The following is a 16,785-nucleotide window of genomic DNA, read 5'->3' as shown; positions in this document are numbered from 1 at the left end:
GACAAATCACGTGGGGCACCTGGGTGGCTCAGTCGGTTGTGCCTCCGACTCTTGGTTTCGGCTCAGCTCACGATCTCATGGTTTGTGGGTTTGAGCCCCACAGCTGGCTCTGCAGCTGACAGCAGGGAGCCAGCTTGGGATTGTCTCTCTCTCTCTCTCTCTCTCTCTCTCTCTTCCTCTCCCCTGCTCACGCTGTCTCTTTCTTTAAATAAATTTAAAAAGAACTAAAAAAAAAAAGACAAATCATGTAATAGCTGGTGGGTGCACAATGAATAGTGTTATCTTAAAGCAGACTATTTTATGAATTTTGAGCATTTAGTAAGTCTTAAGGATAAGAATAGTGATAAAATAATATAGAAAAGAGCTACAAGTTAAAAAACATCACTGAAAAATCCACTTATTCTGAAAGCAATTTTAATTTTGGTAAATATATATATTTTAAAAATTTATTTACTTTCAGAGAGAGAGCTAGGAAGGGGTGGAGAGAGGGGGAGAGAGAGAGAGAGAGAGAGAGAGAGAGAGAGAGAATCCCAAGCAAGCTCCACACTGCCAGCACGGTGCCTGATGCAGGTCTCGAACTCACAAACCGTGAGATTATGACTTCAGCCGAAATCCAGAGTCGGATGCTTAACCGACTGAGCCACTCAGGTGCCCTGGTAAATATAATTGTAAGTTGCAAGAGGTCTCAATACTCCTTTTATATTTAGAGACATAAAATTATGTACATACACACATTCGTAAACACACACACAATTTTACACGAATGGCATAATATTCATGGCATCTTGTAACCTTTTAAAATATATACAAATTGTTCCGTTTATTTAAAGAAAACAAAACAGTTCACTAATTTCTCCCACCCCTCCCCCTCCCCCTCTGGCAACTACCAATCTGTTCTCTGTATCTACGAACTTTTTTTCCTTATAGACTTTTTTTTTTTTTTTTTTACAACTTCCGAAAAAAATCGGCACCGCATCACGAATATCTTCTCAGAAAAGTGTATGGGTCTCCACCACCGTTTGAAGAACCAACAGTTCGACCAGCCACTGTACGGACTCACAGTTTAACTTTTCCCAAAGGATGGACAGTTAGACGGTTTCTTTCTTTCTTCCTTTTTTTTTTTTTTTCAGGCTACAAGGTAGCAATTGTGCACTAAAGTTGGTAATAATGATACCCTTAAAACCCGAACTCAGAAAACTAGACTAGTAATAGTCTAGGATGTTCAGTTGTGCCATGTTTTCTTCAGCTGGACAACTGTGCCCTTTACCAGGAAGGACACCCTATCAGTAAGCCTTCAGGTACCTTGACGTATCCACGGGCCTTGTCATGAGCCCCCTGGATGCATCTGACATTCTCTCCAGTTACAACCTCTGCCTGATGTCCTTGGTTCCTGACTTCTTACTCATTTCCTGTCTCTGGCGGGTACCTTTCTCATGATGGCACCCCTTTAGCAGACACACGACCCTCCTTGGTGTTCACTTGCATGGGCCCCTGGCTTCCAGCCATTCCAAATCCATCCAGCATGAGCCCCCAGGGCCAGCATTTCTACTGGACTTGCCCAGTCTCATGGAAAGGGAGTCACCGATAAGAAAACCAGAAACACTAGGGCACGTGGGTGGCTCAGTTGGTTAAGCGTCTGCCTCTTAATTTTGGCTCGGGTCATGATCTCATGGTCGTGAGATCGAGCCCTGTGTTGGGCTCTGTGCTGAGCACGGAGCCTGTTTGGGATACTCTCCCTCCCCACCCGCCTCTGCCCCTCTCACATGCACTCTCACAAAATAAATAAATGAACTTAGAAAAAACCAGAAACATTATTAATTTTTTTTATGTTTATTTTTGAGAGACCGAGCACAAGTAGAGGCAGAGTAGAGGGAGAGGGACGCACAGAATCCGAAGCAGGTTCCACGCTCCCAGCTGTCAGCACAGAGCCCGAGGGGGGCCTCGAACCCACAGACCGTGAGATCATGACTTGAGCTGAAGTTGGATGCTCAACCGACCGAGCCACCCAGGCGTCCCCCAGAAACCTTATTTTAATGGTAGGATCATTGTGTATCACTGAAGAAATCCCTCAGAACCTTTACAGCTAGCAGATTTCTCAGAGGACTTCTGGTCCAGTCTTTCTTCTATGAGCAGCTAGCAGAGGGGATAACCCTTCACACAAACATGACGATAAAAGGCCAAAGGTGATATATTTTTAAAAGCAAAAAAAAAAAAAAAAAAAAAAAAAGCAATTGGAATTTAGAAGGGAAAGGATGTGCTGATTGAGAACCGGGAAATGCCAAAGTCTCCCACTACTGTAGGACAACGTTCCTACAGGGATTTCTTCCCTCTAAGAATTAGATGAAAATAGATCTTAACTAGCGACAGAATGATAGGTTCTCTGACCTGTCTCCAAATCACTCGATGGGTGATTCTGAATCCTCAGAGCTCATGTCTTCCGAAACACAGGACTAACAGTACAGGCTTCGTAGCCCTATCATAAAGGTTACCTGGGTAACGTCAAAAGGCTTTGGAACACGTAGCCTTCTCACTGCTACTGTTACAAATATTTTTCAGAGCGACCTCAAAGTAGCTCCTGTCCTGGTTTTCATTGTTGAGGTGCCCGACATTTGTGGAGTGCGCTAAACAGTGTAAAAGTGGCTGCTTACGAAGGTAATTCCCTTACTCAGAATTTCTTTTCCCTTGGACTAGATGACAATTCGAATATGCGCAGTTGGAAAATCTATAAGACCTGGAAAGTAGAAACGCCCTGATGTCTATCAAGGGATGAACAGATAAATAAAGGTGGTGGACCCGTGTGATGGCATAGTATTCTGTCGTAAAAAAAAGATACGCTGCTTCGGCATAGATGACCCAGAGAAACACGATGCTAAGTGGAAGAAGCCAATTACAAAAAGACCATAGACTCTATGATTCCATTCCTATGAAACTTCCGGGGCAGGGAAATCTGTAGAGACAGAGTAGATTAATGGTTGTTGAGGACGCAATAACTGAAGAGTATAGGGTTTCTCTGTAAGGTGCTGAAAAGGTCCTGAAACTGTGCTAATGGTTCTACAGATCTGTGAGGGCATTAAAACCACTGATACGTGCACCTTAAATAGGTGAACTGTTTGGCACGCGAATTACATAATGAAGAAAGGTGTTAAAAAAAAAAAGATTCTCCATTCAATGACCCAGCGAAGCCAGTGATAAAGTGAAAGCAGAAAGAAGTCGATTTCAGCTGACATCCCTAAACGATAAGCCGGGAGGAACGTTCTTCCCGGGAAGAGGCCACCCCAGCTCTATGGGGCTGCCATTTCCACTCCAACTGGGCCCCGGGCAGCAGACCACCAGTAAAACCAAGCCAGGGGCACTCGTCTCCATTGGTCAGCGAGTGACCTGGGACACGATCCCACCCCCATCTCCCTTGATCCCAATCTCTGAAACGTTCTAGGTCTGGAACAGTGTGTGGCTCTTGTTGGACTGAGAAAGAGAAAGTTTTGGACTCCCCACCTTCTTCTACGATGCATGGGTCTCTCTCTCTCTCTCTCTTTGTGAAATAAGGTATAGGAACCTGCACACCGTTTTCCTCTATTCAGAAATACCGACCCTACGTTGGGTGGGCATTTCTCTCAGGTTTTTATGACATCACAGGCATTTCAGGGGAAACCGTGAAAAGGAGATATCAGAGGCTGCTGTCTGATGCTTTTTCATTGCACTTCTTAATATCAATATCAATGTTCCGGAGTGTTCTATAATTCTAAGGCAATACTGTTCATTCATTTTTTATTTGCATTTGGACAAGGCTTACAGAACAAATTTGCACACACGTTTAACTTTGGCTCTTTAAGATTTGGAATTCAAATTATCTGGACCCAATTCAATATTAATATAACACAACCCCTTTTTACACTGGGTGTGTTTCAGAGGGCTTTACAAATAGGATCTCATGAGATGATGTTAGCAGAAAGAGAGCTGGATCAGGAATTGGGAGTCTCGGGTTCTAGCTGTGGCTCTCCCTCCAACTAGAGGTGGGGCTTTGGATGCCCCATTTATTCTTCCCGGACCTCAGTTTTCCAATTTATGAAATGGGTAGATGGAGTTGATGACCCATGAGATCCCTTCACATCAGATATTTTATGACTCCGTGTTCATTACCGATGGTCATCTTGACCTGGCGCAGAGAATTAGCTAATTAGTGCCAAAGAAAACAAACAGGTGATAGTTCGTGAGTGCTGGAAGCTTCCTACACAAAAAGGCTTAAGTTTCAAGTTTTCCCCGTGAGTCCAACCAGAAGAGTGAGTTTTACTATCATTGCTCTGTGCTTTCAGTTTTGCAAGATTAGAATTCCAAATACACCTCCGACAGTGTTTTCCTTGCGACTAAAATGTAGGGCCATGAGTTGACAACGGGTACTGTGCTATGGTCCGGGTCACGGCCAAGGGCAGTAGTGACAGAATCACCTGGAGGGCTGGTTAAACTGCAGGTTGCCAGGTTTCCTTCCCAGAGTTTCTGCTTCCTTAGGTCTGGAGTGGAGCCTGAAGACTTGCATTTTAATGAGGACCCGGATGCTGCCATTTTAATGAGTGCCCGGATGACTCATTTTGATGAGTACCTTGCTGCCACTGGCCCAAGGACCACACTCTGAGAACTGTTGAACTAGAGGTACGTTGGCTCAGTGAGATTGGTTTGTTTTGCCTCTGCCGCCAGGGAAAGACCCAAGTGTGTTCCCAAGTAATTAAAGAAAAGGGATTAGTTTGCGTTGGACACTTCCTCTTCTCCTGTTTATTTTCTCTGATTAATTTGTAGCATGTCTTCCGGCTGCCTGGCCTGGTTGCAGAGTCTGCCTTCCAGGGGCTCAGACTGGGACGGGTGGAATGTCTTCCTCAAAATAGCCAGGAAGCAAGGAGACGGAGAAGTCATAGTAGTTGGAGACGGAGAGTTGCATCTTCTGCAACCAAGAAAAATAATGTTGACAGGGAGAGAGGAACAGTCTACACAGCTATATGTGCCGGTGGTCCTCGTCTCCAACATGCCGGCGGACTTGTTCACCAAAATCAGTGTTCCCTTTTTCTTGAACACACAGCTAGACTGCGTTTCCAGCTTCCCTTGTTAGATGCGGTCAAGAATTAGTTCTTTTTTTCTTTTTTTTTTTTTAATGCTTTTATTTATTTTTGAGAGACAGAGACAGAGTGTGAGCGGGGGAGGGACAGAGAAAGAGGGAGACACAGAATCCGAAGCGGGCTCCGGGCCCTGAGCAGTCAGCACAGAGCCCGATGCGGGGCTCGAAGTCACGAGCCATGAGACCGTGACCTGAGCTGAAGTCAGACACTTGACCCACGGAGCCACCCAGGTGCTGCATAGGAACTCTCGAATTCTTAAATAAGTTAGAAATGTGTATCTACTCTGTTGAAGCTATTATAAACTTTGGGTCTCATTTTTACTGCCTCCACCTTCTAATCAGTAAACATATATTTCATTTCTCAATATTATAGGGCTGAGCCGTGGGGATGGGAGAAAACCAAAGTTAGAACTAGATAAATGCATATCAGATCCTAAAAAAACGTTCCCTCTAGGGTAAGATTAAAGAAGAGGCTCTCCTGACACTTATGGGGCTTGTGAGTAGGGCCCAAAGAATTTCGCGCGGGATCTACGGAGAAACCCCAGTTATACTCTTCTATTTTCATACTGAGAACTTTACCACAAAGTAACAGCCCAGTTGGAAAACACGCCGCAGGGAAAGGAAAGGAGAGCATCGCTCAGCGGACTCCATGGGGAAATACGGTTCTGGAAATACTTACTGCAAGGACAAAAAGAACCTTCTGGAAAACTATCTGGTGACCACGATAGTTATAAGAAGGCACGGTCTTGATGAGGGAAGAAGCAAAGCTCTAAGAAGGACGTAGGACAGGTGAAGGGTTTAATGGGACAAGGTTCAGATTTAGCCAGAGATAAAAAAAAAAAAAAAAAAAGACAGAAAGGAGGAAGGAGAATTACAAGAAGAAATGAAATAAATTGATGTACATTGCCAAGATCAAAATTCTCAGTACTGTGGAGGGCAGATTTGAGAAGTTCTCTCAGAATTCAGGGGGAAAAAGTCGTAGATAAAAGCAAGAAGAATTAGAAAGAGATGGAGGATATAAAACAAAGATAAAATTAAGTTTTATAGAGGGAAGAAACAGAACAAATGGAATAAAATGTAACAATTCAAAGTGTATTTAAGGAATCTATATGAATTTGAAAAAAACTTTGAATTTAAAGATTGAAATGCCTTACTGTATCCCAGGCAATACACACACATTCTTAGCCTGGAAAAAAAAAATGTTTTTAATTCTAAGAATTAAAATAAGCCATATAAAATAATACAAATATCCAGCAGAAAAGAAATAAAAGCGCCCTCAAGAGAACGAAAAATAAGGTCAGCTTCAGGCTTTCACCCTTTAACACAAAATGCCGAAACATGCTGAAATAATAATCAAAAGATGTTGGAATAAACAGGGGTTTTGACAGGAGAAATGTTTAGATCCATGGGTTTTAAGCCTGGCTGAATTTTAACTCACAGATGAAGGGAGAAGCAAAATATTCTAGGAAATGTAAGGACCTAGGAAATTTACCAACTATTTGCCCTTTGTGGGATTTTTCTTTTGTTCAGAGACCTTGCCCAGTTGACCTAGAGCTGAATCAATATTATGAGCTCAAAAAGGTCAGTGGTATGATACCTTTGGTATAAAAAATGATCTCCGGGCGCCTGGGTGGCTCAGTCGGTTAAACGTCTGACTTCGGCTCAGGTCATGATCTCACGGTCCGTGAGTTCGAGCCCCGCGTCGGGCTCTGTGCTGACAGCTCGGAGCCTGGAGCCTGTTTCAGATTCTGTGTCTCCCTCTCTCTCCGACCCTCCCCCATTCATGCTCTGTCGCTCTCTGTCTCAAAAATAAACGTTAAAAAAAAAAAAACAAACCGATCTCCGAGCTCCTGCCCCCATTCTCCATCTAGCCTGCTAGTCTGGGGGGCCTAGGCCAGCCCACCTTGCACTGCCAAATCCCTGGGCAGCCCATCTGGCCCTCTACTACTCTGTGGCCTTGTTATTCAGGAACCCAGGATAGCCCGGGAGAGCCACACCCTGGAGTGTGTCCCTACCCTGATTAATGGGAGCTCCCTTGTCGCTCCACCCAGGCTATGGTATTTTTGTTATAGCAGCCTAAAGAGACTAAGACGATCTCCTTTACTCTTCATGGTACCTTCATCCGTCCATGTACCTGCCCTTCTCAGGCTGAGGTTGGGGGTGGGATTTTGCCCACCTCCACTGGAGGGAGGGATTTCCCGTTTCCTCTTTCCCTCTGGACCTCTCTTAACTGAAGATCTCTAATCTGGATGATTAAAACAGTTGGTTGGGGATACATGGGGATAGAGGAGATTACAAGATGTAGACAAAACTTACTTAAGAAAATTGCCCAGGATTGCAAGGGATTGTCGGCGGCCACGTCCTGGTTTTGATTTCCAGAAGCTGAATTTTGCTCTGGCTCCGTGCTTGCTTTTTCCTAAGAAACTCCCTCTGGATCGATGGGCATCGCAGGCTGATTGGGGGTGGGTAGGATGAAGGCCGTTCATGGACAAAGGCAAAATGTTACTGTGTCACCCGTATGTTAGATGATCCTAATTCATGTATGTATATATTTTTTTTCTATTTTTTTCTAAGTTTTTTTTTTTTTTTTTTGAGAGAGAGAGAGAGGGCATGTGTGCAGGAGAGGCAGAGGGAGAGGGAGAGAGAGAGAGAGAGAGAGAGAGAATCCCAAGCAGGCTCCTCACTGACAATAGCCAGCCTGATGTAGGGCTGAACTCATGAACCATGAGATGATGACCTTGGCCAAAGTCAGACGCTCAACTGACTGAGCCACCCAGGTGTCACTGTTTTTTGTGTAATAGGTACATTATATATAAATATATAATATTCAACAAGTTATGCACCATGATGATCTTTGGGTGGTAGTATGATAGGGTTTTTTTTCATTTATATTAGTCGGAAATTTCATTTTTTCTAAGCTCACTATAATGCCTGTGCACTGCTTTTGCTGTAAAAACACAATAAACATTGCTTAAAAATATTGTAAAAATAAGAAGCATAGGCAATTCTAATGGCCAAAACAGACAATATGCAACAGAATTCAAGATGGAAGTAATACCTTTTAGAAAAGAAATGCACCATTTAGTATATTGATAGGTCTATATACTTAAGGGTCAAAATATAATTTCCCTTAAAAAATGTGTTCACCTTTAACTGAGGGTTGATGGGAGGTGGGAGGGAGGGGGAGGGTGGGTGATGGGTATTGAGGAGGGCACCTTTTTTTTTTTTAACGTTTATTTATTTTTGAGACAGAGAGAGACAGAGCATGAATGGGAGAGGGGCAGAGAGAGAGGGAGACACAGAATCGGAAGCAGGCTCCAGGTTCTGAGCCGTCAGCCCAGAGCCCGATGCGGGGCTCAAACTCACGGACTGTGAGATCGTGACCTGAGCTGAAGTCGGATGCTCAACCGACTGAGCCACCCAGGCGCCCCGAGGAGAGCACCTTTTGGGATGAGCACCGGGTGTTGTATGGAAACCAATTTGACAATAAATTTCATAGTAAAAAAAGAAAAAAATGTGTTTACCTTTATTTATTTTATTTTATTTTGTTTTATTTTATTTTATTTTAGAGAGAGAGCACATGTGAGCAGAGAGGGGCAGAGGGAGAGAGAGACAGAGAGAGAGAATCTAAAGCAGATTCCACACTCAGCACGGAGCCCAACATGGGGCTTGATCCCATGACCCTGGGATCATGACCTGGGCTGACATCAACAGTTGGATGCTCAACCTACTGAGCCACCCAGGCGCCACCCCCCCAAATATGTTTACCTTTAAATAATCATAATGTTCAGATAAAAAATCCACTTACTTGTTCATATGTTGCCACGGGTGTTCGTGGGACTTATGCCCATGTGCGAAACAATAAAAGCAACACAAGAGATGCAAAAGGGCATTGTTTTGTCAACATGCATAGTCTTCCCTGAAATTGATCTGATAATCTGTTCGCTTCTTCTTACTACGGGTTAGTTCTGGCAGGAAAGAGCTGGAATTCTGTTCCCCAGCCTGGCTTTCATCACCTATTTGTCTCTCTTCAAAGGAGAAGAATGGAAGGGCGTTACAAAACGGGAGCCATGGCTTGTTGGGAAAGATGAATCACCGAGTGATGAATCAGATCAGGGCCACCGATGGTGCCCTAAATCATTGGAGCAGCCTGTCAAGGGAACCCGGCAGGAGAGTGAGAACTAGGTACCACCCATCCATCTCATCCAGGATGCATTCGTGGGCGGGTGTGCGCAGGTGACAAGTGATGTTTTGGGATAAGGGACTCCTGGGGTTGTCATCAAAAGCTTCTCTGACTAATTGGAAAAGAGTCACTGCCCCTGCCTTTCCCTGGAGCCTCTCCCGGCGCCAGAAATGGACGTCTACATTCATGTCATTCTTCCTCGATCCCAGCTGTTTAGAATAAGCAGCCAGCTCTCAGTGGACTTCTCCGCCCTTCTCCTGGACCTCACAAAAGGTCGGTCGAGCGCTTTTCCTGAAAACTTCCGGATTGCAGAAATAGACATGGCATTCCGTGTGGAGGAGAGCGCTGACGTGCCCCTGACTAATACTCCCGCCTCGCCAGATCCCCACACGAGAGATCAGGCCGCCTCGCTGGTTCCTCCTTCCCGTTTTCTAGGGTTGCATCCCGAGCACTGGGGCCTGGGAAGAACTCTGCTCCTATGACATGTTTTAAGATGTAATTTTCTGGAATCACGTGGCTTTCTCTCTGGCAGTCCCACTGTCTCAATTCAGTTTCCCTCTTAAATTGGAGTTAGCTGTCGGCCTGCAGCCCTCGTTTGATCCTCTCCTGGCTGCCGGGCTTTCTGTGAACTTTCTCCTTCAACCAACTTCCCTGGCTCAGCTTAAACCGGTGGTAGTCACCCACCCCACCATTTGAGCTCAGGCTGACGGTGAAGATTGCACCCAGGAAACTGGTTCCAAAGTGACGATGCCGGCTAGGCAGAGCGTGGGTCATTTTCACAACAAACCAGCTGAATTCAGTTGAGCAACCAAGCAGTTACTAACCGGTTGGCTGTGATCCAACCATCAGAAGGGTGGGTGTCTTTCAAAGCCACCTGGGTCTAGGTTCCATCGGCTGACGTCCCTCTGATCATTCTTTTTAATCAGCACATTAATACTCTGCAGCCTTTAGTTTTTTCGTGCTTGCTGGTAGGTTATATTAAGGAATTCATTTGTCCTAATTGATTTGAAGGCACAACATTCCTCTGTTTGACGTGATTCCACGTAGGAAAAGGTCTGTTCTTTCAGCAGGACAGAAAGACAGAGGGGCGAGCGATTTCCGTCACAATGACCTTCTGGGTCTGAGAACTGGAAATATAATTTGCAGGGAACTCCTTCTTTTCTTCTTCTTCCTCCTCCCCCTCCTCCTCATTCTCCCCCTCCTCCTCCTTCTTATACTTTCTCTCCTTCCTCAATATTCTCTCCAGACCCTCAATATGTAACACTGTTAAGCTAGAGGCACAAACACTTCCAGGAATAGGGAAAGAACACCAATCTCCTCCTTCTCCATTTTCCTGCTCTAATTATAAATATGTGCACCACAGTCCCAGGAAAACACAGCCAGTAAAGAAAAGAAGTAAACAGGAAAGAAGGAAAAAATATCTGGCCAAATTTCCAGCCAGCCTCCGCAAGGCATCCACCAGCCAGGCTAATAACTTTAGACAATGTCTGACAGGTTGATATTTTGGGCTTGCTTTTCGAAAATAATATTTTGGAACCCCCAAGACATCAGTGTCTACCTGTCACATGAAATTCTAAAAGAAGATTCCGAAAGGCAAAGAGGAGTGCCCAGAAAGAGGACCGTTTCTGATTTTGTCAATAAACTTCACAGGTCACCGAAGCTACTGATGTAAATAAATTATTATGAGATGTGCTCTGTGGGCTCCGTTTTGAGGGAACTTATCGCTGTGCGAACTTATCTCTGTGTTCAGCTTTGATGGCTCATCATGGTGGACGCTTGTTCCTCTATTTTATTTCTCTCAAGACTCGCGTGGCCCTTTATGTTTATGGCGTCCTTACGATAGGGTTGAGTTCTGTTGGCTGTAAGGGACATGGACACGTTTCCTAGACCCCATCCCAGTGGCAGGAGACATCACACCTCTGACTTCCATCTTGTGCCATGCTGGGGCCCCCCATTTTCTAAATTCTTTCCATTCCTCCCGAAGGTACCAGGTGATTCAAGCACAGAATCTTTTTTTTTTTTAATCCAAATTTAGGGGACACACCGAGTGCGTTAATTTCAGGCGTAAGCATGGCGACTGGACAAGTGTAGCCATCAGGCTGTGCTCACCACGAGTGTGGCCACCATCTGTCGCCATACAACGCAACAACACCCTTGACCATATTCCCTATGCTGTGACTTCCATCCCCGTGACTGGAAGCCAGTGCCTTCCACTCTCTTCCCCCCATTTTGCCCTTTCCGCCAGCGCCCTACCTTCTGGTAACCGTCGGTTCCTTCTCGGTATGTATGGGTCTGTTTCTACCGTTTTGTTTGTCTTCCCGATAGCCATCGAAGTGTTCCTGAGCTGCCCGCAGCAGCACCTGCCGTGGGTACTCCATCCCAAATGACCCTCACGTCACCATTGGCTCCATGAGGGTTACAACGATTTTGGGAGGGTCTCCGCATAGTGGCTCGGGTCCCCTGCTTTCGTATAACTCTCAGCGTTATTCTACTGGAGCCCGTAGGAGAAGGCTTAGAGAGTTGCCGCCTCCCTTTTTGGGGGCCAGGTCTTGCTGTTCCGGCCCTCCATGGCACGGAAGAACCTCTGGTGTGAGAACACCTCGTTCCTGGTTAGGGAGACAGAATAACATCTATTCTGAGGTATTCTGGCTATTGCACAGCCAAGAAAAAAGATGTGGAGACAGGGGACCAGGCGACCCAGAAGCTGGGTCCTCAGAGCTGGTTATGATGGGTGTGCAGCTCAGTGACTCACTGCGTTATTTGCCTGGATCTGAGAAACCCTATTCTCCAGAGGCCGATGATGATGCTCCCAGGGCAATGGTTTATTTTCCTGCCAAACATCTGTTTTACATTCCTACTCTCCGTAAATGTGCACAGTTGGCTACTTGCCTGCATTTGCTTCATCACCACCGCCGCTCCCCCCCCCTGCTTCCAGATAGCTTTTCTCTCTGGAAGAACGAGATCATTCCTCTCCCGAACAGGTCTTTCCGGAGAGGAAAACGCTGAAAAATACCCAATGTGGCCTTTGGTTTGTGTATCGTGGCCGCACCCGGGAAACTGAGCACAGGAGTGCTTCCAGAACCTCCTCCCATTTCAGGGACACGGCCTTTCCAGCAGATCACCTTTCCGACAGTGTCTGAAACGCTATGGCCGGCTTGGGCAGTTGCCGATGTCACAACTAGACTGCTGAGCTCCACGTTCCTCCCTCTCCTCCCGTCCAACCTCCCCCACCACCCTTTTGCCTTCACTTCTCATTGGAAAAATAGGGGAGGAAGGTATGGTTAAAGCAGAGATCCTAAAATAGGTCAGGCCATCAGGCAGGTTCCAAAATAAACATCATGAATGCCAAGTCACTGAACCATACAGCCCAAGCTGACAGTCCTCAGTTGCCTGCTGCTTCTACTTGGGGATTTTAAAGGAACAGCGAACATCCGTACGAAGGACTTACAAAAGAGCTTCCGAACGAGGGAAGGCGATTTCGGGGTGAGTTTGGGGAGAAGATGGGATCCGAGAAAGGAGGAGAGATCCGGCCATGCCAGGATTGAGGCGCAAACTTGAATTTGCCCTCCATAATCCAGGTTGCTGTTTTTGGTTATTACAGTGGGGTGTCGGGGGGACCAGAATGGGGCGGGATAAATCCATTCTTGCCCCAGCGTGGGTTAGAACCTTATGAGGATGGAATGGTGAGCACACAGCCCAGGGTTTTATGCATCAGCCCAACTTTGTGTTAAATTGTTCTCAGTGGGTATCTTGCAAGGGAATGTGAATATGAATGGCCCTGTTCTGGGGGTTGAATCGCAATTACCGAGATGTGATAGGAAACGCGGTCTTAGCACTGCCCGGTGAAACAGTATTCCTCCACTTAAGTATGGCACCTATGGTCCATTTAGTTTCATGCACACAAAGTAATCTCTTTGGTAGTTAAACTCCCATGAGCCACCCAGAAAACAGAGAAGAAAGAACTCTGTTGCCTAGCAACCAATGGAACGTTACAACACTAGATAAATCGAATCAATATTGCTCTAAATATTGAACCCTTAGATGATGAAAAAAACCCTCAAAGCCACGTCCATAACTCCTCTGCTCCTTCCTTTCCTGGACTCAGCAGCCAAGGAGGACCAGCTTGTGTTCTGACAACCTCCAGAGACCCACAGAGAGGACAACGTGCTGAGGCCCACAGGAGAGCCCATCGGGAGTAGTTCCAGAAAACAGACGCCTGAAGGCTGAATCCCCAGAGTTTGGAGCCACCTGCCTGCCGTGGCAGTGCTGGCCAGCCTGGGGTGAAGTCATGGCCTGAGCTCCCAGCCTACTGGCATGCGGTCAGGGCTCAGTAAAGTTGGAGATACCAAGGTCACTCTGCAAACAGTTTCTTAAAAAGAGCTCCAGAGCCTGGGGCACATGCTGTCCTTCCATTAGCCCCCTCGACCCTCAGGGAGCCCTCCCTGTCTCTAAGCCCTGGTGGTAAGGCTGCTTACCCCCTTCTGGAAACTACTTTGGGGCTGCTTTTCCTTTAAGGCCTCATTTAGTCTGTTTTAATCCATCCCTCACCATAGATGTCTGCCGAGGGCTCCGCACCTTGGTAGAAACCAACCCAGTTTGGGGGAACTTGAACAACGTCCAACTACTTTGGTTTTCCAATCAGTGACTTTTTCTTTCTGGAAATAACACTGTGCCTTATTCCTACAAACGGTGTCCTGGCCAAGTATCCTTTCTGAAGAGCCTCCATTAGGTACTTTCGGACAAATCTTTCCTTGGGGCCTTCCAGCTTTGAGCTTCTGTCATAGTGCTGTTGGAAGCACTCATTCTTTATAGGTAGACTGAGAGAGTTGACCTTGGTGGGCGTTAACTAAGATGTGGAAGAGGGAAACTAACATTAACGCCCCCCCCCCCCATGTGGCAGGTGCACAGGTTTGTCAGCAAAGCCAGAACTGCTCACGTAATTAAGCCCTGTGACAACATAAGAGTAGGGACTATCATGTCCACTTTACAGCTGGGGAAACTGAGGCTTAATAAGGTTATAGCAACTCTCCCTTAAGACAGAGTTGTGCTATCCTAACAGGTGGTAATTCCAGGCTTCCCTCCGTTCTTTGTGTAGTCGTGGAGAGGTACGGACAGGACTGAACAAAGCGTTCTTCCTTATTTCCGGTGGGACATATGGTGTCATTTGAAAAGAGGGGGCAAAGGACAGGCGCCAGTAGGGTTCTGCAGTCATATGGAGGACGGACTCCATTGGGCAAGAGAAGAACTTCTCAAACCACGAGACCGGGGATCATATTTTTCTGCCTTGTGGATTTCAGCAGCGCTAACTCTCATAGCTCATGTTTACCCTTGGGAGGTGGGTGTGTGGGTAGAGCCCACGGTTTACCTCCAGGACGATTCAGGCGGGTTTTGCTTCTTGTTATTCTCCTGACATTTTTGCTCTCCATCGTATTACCCCGCAAGCTCGGATGGGATCGGCCGCTTGGATTCGGGAGTAATTCAGGAGACGCTGGAGAAGGAAACGGACTGTCCAGGATAGTTTTCCCACCGCCCACCAGGCTGCTTGCAGGGTCCTGACGGCCCACTCTCCTTCCCCAGCGGTGCCGCACCTGCCGGCTCCTTTCTAGCAGGCGTCTTATTCTTCCAGGCTCCACGGGGCCCTCAGCTCCATTTACCTTTTGGGAAATCTCTCTCCCCATTCCTCAGGGGAATCTCTGAATCTCAAGATCCATTACCACTCTCCGCATTCCACTCCAAATAGTACATGAATCCAAGTCTGAGTCATTACATTAACGACAACAGCCTGAGCAGGGTGGGTGAGTGTGTGCTGCGGGGGAATTATTGTCCCCTTTCTCCAAGTCCCCAAACATGGTGTCTGTCAGGGCCGGGCGCTGCCTGTATCTTCTCTCTCTGAGCAGACTGAGTCCTGCTGTCCCAGGGCAGACAACCTCCAGGAGCCCAGCCGGGTTGCAGGCAAGATCAGGCCGCAGCCCCCCACCAAGTGCTCTGTGCACGCGCAGTCCCCGGACAGGCCTCGGTCACTTGTCGCTTAATTGTTACGACTCTTTATTGCTCTGTCAGGCTCTGTGCAACGCATTGTTTCATCTACTCCTCCAATGACACTGAATGTTAGGTAGCATTAGCCTCGTTTTGCTGAGAAGGGAAGAGAAGCACAGAGAGGCCAGGCGATTTGCCCAAGGACACCCAGCAAATAAGCGGGAGTTACGAGAGGAAACAAGTTCTATCTGAAGTCAAGGTGCCTAGGCTGGTTCTGAGATGTTGATTTCACAGAGGCTGACAGGACACGCTCTAGGAGCCCGAGAAGGACCCAGGAGGTGACTGGCAGAAACTTGCCCTCATCTGGGAAATCGGGATTTCAGTCCCAATCTTATTCAATGCTATTTGAATAACGCCCCTGGGCTCCTCGCCCAGCATCTGTAAAACAAGGGAAGGCTCAGTGGACATCTAGTTCTCAGAATCCAATTCGGACCGGTGGCCAGAGTTCCTGGATCCGCGATGCAAAACTTAGAAACGAGAGCCAGCCCAGTTCAGAGCTAAAATGCCTGCTCGTCCAGCTTTCACCTGAAATGGATAAAACACATCCAGCAACCCGCCGGGAGACCACAGAACTGAGTGGTCAAGGTCTCCTCTTGCCCGGAATGAAATCCCCCAGTTACTGTTTCCTCGGGTGATATTTCTTCAGACACAGATACAAGTCTCTGTAGGGAATGTATTTCTGCTCTTAAAGATGGAAACCTGAATCTATAAGACGGATTGATTGTTCGGCGGCTGTGAATGTTTGCGTTACAAAAGCATTGTGAAGAAAACCCTCATTTGTGGCACGCTATGATTATTATTATTATGAACAAATCAAATCATGGAAAGACAGAAATTAGGGATAGAAAAACAGGGCGGAAATACAACCAGCCTACTGCCCATTCACGCTTCACCTTATAAAAGTTAGGATGAGGGGGCGCCTGGCTGGCTCAGTCAGAAGAACATGCGACTCTTGATCTCCGGGTCATGAGTTCGAGCACCGCGTTGGGGGCAGAGATGACTAAATAAATAAATAGATAAGACTTGCAAAAAGTTAGGATGACGGAGGTAATGCTTGTTCCCATATAGAACCTTTCCTCCTTCCGATGTGCCTCTCCTTTTGAAAATGCCTTGTGTCTCTCAAAATCCTGCCTAGCGGGTCGCATTCTGGCTCGTAATCACGCATTACTTGGCATTGCCAGCCAACCGAACCAAGTGTGGTTTTGCCAGTTGTTCCCATTACTGAGTTTTTCTTTAGAACAGCACCCCTGTCTTCGCTCCCCCCCCCCCCCCGGTGACTAGTGGGATGTTTTATGGGCATTCAATGTGCACTCGTGGACAAGAGAACAGTCAGCCCCCAGAAAAGCTTCTTTGCAAAACTATCCCTTGTGAATTGCTCGTGGGGAAGCAGATGAAGCTAAAAGGGGAAGGCTGTCTGTGAGCTACGAGATCACTAGTCACAATTCAAGTCCTCTCTGAATGAGAA

General features: G+C 46.6%; 1 long non-coding RNA gene across 1 annotated transcript; it reads left to right on the top strand.

Annotated features, from left to right (window-relative positions):
- The first annotated feature begins 2,564 nt into the window (after positions 1-2,564).
- Positions 2,565-10,926, top strand: LOC122234578. The gene is made up of 3 exons (XR_006212413.1): positions 2,565-2,652; positions 4,504-4,644; positions 9,138-10,926. It is a non-coding gene; the product is annotated as an uncharacterized LOC122234578 (long non-coding RNA).
- The last annotated feature ends 5,859 nt before the right edge of the window (positions 10,927-16,785 follow it).

The sequence above is a fragment of the Panthera tigris genome, chromosome E3 (genome assembly GCF_018350195.1).
Source record: "Panthera tigris isolate Pti1 chromosome E3, P.tigris_Pti1_mat1.1, whole genome shotgun sequence".
Lineage (NCBI taxonomy): Eukaryota > Metazoa > Chordata > Mammalia > Carnivora > Felidae > Panthera > Panthera tigris.
The sequence above is the reverse complement of the archived record's forward strand: the minus strand, read 5'-3'. Positions and strand labels throughout refer to the sequence as shown.